Here is a 5283-nt window from a genome sequence, read left to right on the forward strand (position 1 = left end):
GCAAAAAACTTACAAAATATTGTAGCTAACCCCGAGTGTGTGTGTTGGTGTGAGTGATGGTGGTGTTTTTTTTCCCCTAAACCTAAGACTTAGTGTACTTAAGCATAGACTAGGGATAATAATAATACGATGGATGGAAACTGTTCAACATTCAGAGGCAATGCAACAATGCTCCTAAGTTGGGTTCTTCCAAAGAAAACGCTTATTAATTATAGCTAATTGGTAAATGTGCAAAAAACACACACACACACAGACAGAAACACAGAATACAAAAAAAAAAAAAAAAAAAAAAAAAAAAAAAAAAAAAAAAAAAAAAAAAAAAAAAAAAAAAAAAAAAAAAAAAAAAAAAAAAAAAAAAAAAAAAAAAAAAAAAAAAAAAAAAAAAAAAAAAAAAAAAAAAAAAAAAAAAAAAAAATAACACACACACAGACAGACACAGAGCAACACCTACACGTACACAAATTGTTGATTTATGGAAATTTGTATGGCCTGAGTTCAGGCTATCAGCGGCGATGAACTTGTTACGAATAGCTGTTGGATTTGTTTGTTTAAATGAAATTTGAGCATTGATACTTGGAGGATACCCCTTTAAGGATAGTAAAAATACAACTAAGGCCCCCCCCCCCCTGCCCCCTGGCCCCTGCATGTATAAAACTCAACAGAATTAAGAGACGGCAAGTGCAAGCATCACTGAGCAAAACTATTTGAAAGCAATGGTCAAATTTGATTGTATTTTTTTTCTAGAACAATTACGATGATTATGCATTGAATGGAACGTAGGCTAAGCGGAATGCAGAAGGGGGAGTAACTACCATTAGCCAGTAAATAATAATAGCAATAATAACACACACAAAACTTAACAACAATAAATGTATTATTGATAATAGTTGCAGATTGCAGTGGCAGTGGCAGGAAAGTGTTTGCATGAAATAATAATGAAGAATACAAATAAAAACTGAAAATATTTCAAAGCAAAAACGTTGCAAAAGAGTTTTCAATTGTGGTGCGGGGTGCGGGGTGCGGGTAAGTACAAAGGATCCATATATCAACATTTTATTGCATTTATATGAGCTGATAATAAAATTCCAATAAGCATGAAAAGAAATAAAAATACTTACACAAGACAAACAAGAACGAACAATGGACTTGGGAGGCTGGAGGCTGCCTCTGGGTGCCTTGTAGTCTGCGCCAGTGACTGGAAATCAATTCGATATTCTGGACCCCAAGCCGAAACTAAAAGCGTCTAAATAGATAAATGCACGGCCATATATAGGTAGGGGTAGGGATAGGGCTCCTAGGAGTGCGAGTAGTAGCACAAGATGCCATCAACTGGCCCCCGCCCCCCCCACCCAGTACATCGTCAACGTCTAATGGGCACTCAGTCAGAGAGAGAGAGAGAGAGAGAGAGAGTCGGAGAGGGAAACCGATTCGGAGACAGAAACTGAGAAGACTGAGAACGAGAACGTATGAACTTAAGTGTGTGTCTCTCTCCGACAGTGCTTGTCTGCTGTATATGAAGTGGTCGCATGCACTGCGAGAAAGTCCACGCAGCACCCGAGAGCACTCGCGTTGTGCTGCTCCTTTCTACAGATGTTTGTGCATCTGAAATTTCTCTCTGTGTTCTCGCTGGTGAATGGCAGTTTCTGTTTTTGTGTATATTACCGTCGTCCACCCGGGCGTCATCATCTCTATGTGCGTTCTGGATCTGTGCGCTGTGTGCTGTGCGCTGTGTCTTGGCCCTGGCCATAAATACAAATGTAAAAAGGGCAAGCAGAGCCGACCTCTGGCCCGCGACTCCGTTCTGGAATTCCTTCCTTGCATGGGCCTTCTGTGGTCCGTCCTACTTTGGGGGCTTTTGGGGGTAGCGTGCCAGAGCCAGAGCCAGAGCCAGAGCCAATGCCATGTCGAGGGTGAGACTTGTGTGCTCCATGTCCATAACTAATTCGTACTAAATGATGTACTAAAGTGTTGAGAAACAAGGACCTGCATGTGGAATAGATACCAGGCTGGCAGAGAATGTGTCTAAGGGGGGAATGGGGCTAAGGAATGTTTTGTGCCTGAAGGCGATATCTCATCGTTACACTCACTGGGTGGCGATAATTGACAGACCATTAACGTTTGGATTGCAAAAGCTAAAGTACAACTACACAGACACTCGACCAGACACACTCATTCGAGGGTGTTGGCAGTCTCTCATTAAAGGCATATGCCAGTGTCCATGTCGATGTGCGTGACCAGAAAACTTTGTGATTTACGTTTTGCCAGAGAATTCAACAGCTTACTCATAATAATACCATAAGAAATATAACTAGGCTGAAAAAGTGTCCTCAAATTAATAACCCAAAAAAGGTTTCTGCTTTGTCCTACCTTTTGGGCAATAATATTATGCCATGACGTTGACCTTAGCCGGAAGAGAAACGGCAGGCGCTTTTCGAGCAAAAGCGAAATTGCAACGGCACAAACAACGGAATTAATTCTTGGTGAGGCATAACAGAAGAGAGAGAGAGAGAGAGAGAGTCAGATCACTACATAAGACTTCAACCACCATGCAAAGAGAGCGTCGGCACGCTGCACTCGCTCATTGCTTTTAGCATTTCTCCTGCTCTGCTTCTTCGCTTTGCTTATTGGAGAGGGAACGAAAAAATAAGTTTATGCATTTCTACACTTTCTACACTTCACTTACGCTTATTTCCTCATTTTGCCTTTGCAGCTCTGCCTTTGTTTTGCCCTTGTGATCGGGAACTTTTTCTTGCAATAATACACATTTAGTTGACTTATTCACTCACTTTATCACAACACTGCACCACTCCTCGGCAATCATTTCTGGAAGAATTTTTCATTCTCTTACCGAAACGCGAAGCTGATGTGAGTGAGAGTGTGAGAGCGACACAGATTTGAGTAGGCGTAGGCGGCTCTCTTTCAGAAGCACTTCCTTGCTCTTTCTAGCTCTCCTCTTCTAGCTCAAGAGAGCGAACGTTTGACGAGCGACCACTTGTTAATGCAACGGTGAATGATGAGAAGGGGAAAGTGCTGTGCACATTGGTTGGCTTGTGTTGGGAGGGGGGAGAAGAAGCAGCGCAATGACGAATGCTCTTCTTATGTGTGACGAAAGGAAAAGCAAGGGACAACAGCAAAGAGAAGGAAGTGCAAGCAGCTTAGATATTTTGCTGCGCGGCTGCCTGCTCTGATTTCTTATCTTGTAATCTTATGAGCAAGGCCGTAAACTCTTCGAGTACCGGGTTTAAAAAGCCCCACAATCTCTATTCAGCAGACACCCTCGTTACAGTAAAGGTCTTCTTAAATAAACAATAAAATAAACGTAGCTGATCTGCTTAAAATTTAAATCTGAATTCCAGTTGGCCCTTATTTTTGTTGGAAAAATATTTAACATACTTTTGGCCTTGACTGTTGCTACGACAGCTCGGAGCCTGGCCAGCCAAGCATCTAACTATCCCGTGCCCCGTAGCCCATGCCACTACCCTGCCCCACCGCCACATGGCTGAACTCCGGCACGGTTCAGCTTGTGACCCGGAATGGAATTCTGGCAACCGGAAACTCAACGGTGCAAAGTCCAAATCGAAAAATATGCACACACGACCAGAAATAGTTTAAATATAAGGAAGGCCAAATATTAATATGTAGCATGAAGCCATGTGGCTGGTGGGTGGGGGCATGAATAGTCCTCTGGCTATGATGGGGTTAGTGCAATCAAGCATACCTTCCTGCTCTGTGGATTACTGGGGCCCGGCGTCGTTTCAACTTCACGCTCAACGACTTTCCAGCCTGCCAGAAGACAGTTCGGGGGACCCCTTGAGAGAGGGTTGGTCAAAACCATTGACTAGTCGACTCTTTTCTTACCCACTGACATGTGCGGGGGTTGGGGCCACACTCAATATAATTTGACTGCTATCCGATTATCTTGCTGGTCGGCTGCTGCCAGGATCGATTCCAGTAGCGTCCCCAAAAGGGTCTCTCTCAATTAACCCAACGGTCGCCATTGTTTTTCTGCTCGATTGAAGTTCTCCACTTTTCAGCGTTTTTCACTATCGACAGACAGTCCCACTGACTTTAACCGTTGACTGAGCACCGAATTTGGAATAGTGTCTGAAGTGTTTGACATTTATGCCATGCCTTGACACCATTTTCCATATCTAATTGACTGACGAACTACATGATAATTAACACTCGAACTTAATCAGCATCGAAATGTCATACAATGCCTCGACTGGAAGATTTATGTATCAATCAGCTAGCACTCCGACTGCAGCTGCACTAAAGAAGAGGCAGGGCAGCATTTTGTACGCTCTCTCTTTTTGTGCATAGAAAGAGATCTCAGGCAGCGCAGTCGGCGCAAGCACAGCGTACAAATTTCATGCAGCTTCGGCCAATGCACAGTGAACCGACGCAGCGGCAGAGAAACAACTTCGTTCGCGGTCGCCTCTGCTCGACTGCCGCAGCGGCAGAGAAGCAAGAAACGTTTTCTGACTTTGTGTCTTCGTTGTTGTCTGCGCATGCAAAAGCACCGTTAGCCTGCATGTAATTGTCTACCTGACGATCCCTGATTTACGGCTGGACCTCATTTAAAGCTGGACCAAAAAAACCAGAAAGCAAAGCTGCCAAAGAAAGCTTTCTCTCTCTTGCGTTCTGTTCCGCAGCTCTCTGAGAGTTGAATGCATAGTGAAGATCCGTTACGCTAAGCAAGAAACGTTTTCTGGCTTTGTGTCTTCGTTGTTGTTTGTGCATGCAAAAACACTATTAAAAAAGCACTCAGAGTACCTAAGTCCCATAAATTGGAGTCGAATTATCTACTGATCAGCAGACATTGACTCAAAGTAAAATCTAGTATTCGCTCAGTAGCCAAATCAGTGCTGTCCACAGAAAGCAAATTGAACGCAATACCACAGCGGAATTACCAGCAGCGCCGATATCAATACCGACACCACCACTGACACCAGCACCACCGAAACCACCACTTGCACCACTCCATAAACTCTCACAGAAATCGCTTGTACGAGTATTTGCATAGTTTCATTTTCATTTCACTTTTATTTGCCGTCACGTCGCCAAAAATTGCCAAAAATTGCCAAAAATGTCCAGCCAATGATTTTTGTTTGCATGCCCTTTAAGAGGGTTGCATCTATTTTAGAGAGACCGAAAAAGTGATTCAAAATACGAAACACAAAGAAAACATTTTGGCTTACTTAAAAGTTTAAACAAATAATTCCTAAGAAATGATTCACAATTAATTATTCAAGTTCGAACTGAATCAAAGAGTAGCTGAAG

Source organism: Drosophila guanche, unplaced genomic scaffold (genome assembly GCF_900245975.1).
Source record: "Drosophila guanche unplaced genomic scaffold, DGUA_6, whole genome shotgun sequence".
Classification (NCBI taxonomy): domain Eukaryota; kingdom Metazoa; phylum Arthropoda; class Insecta; order Diptera; family Drosophilidae; genus Drosophila; species Drosophila guanche.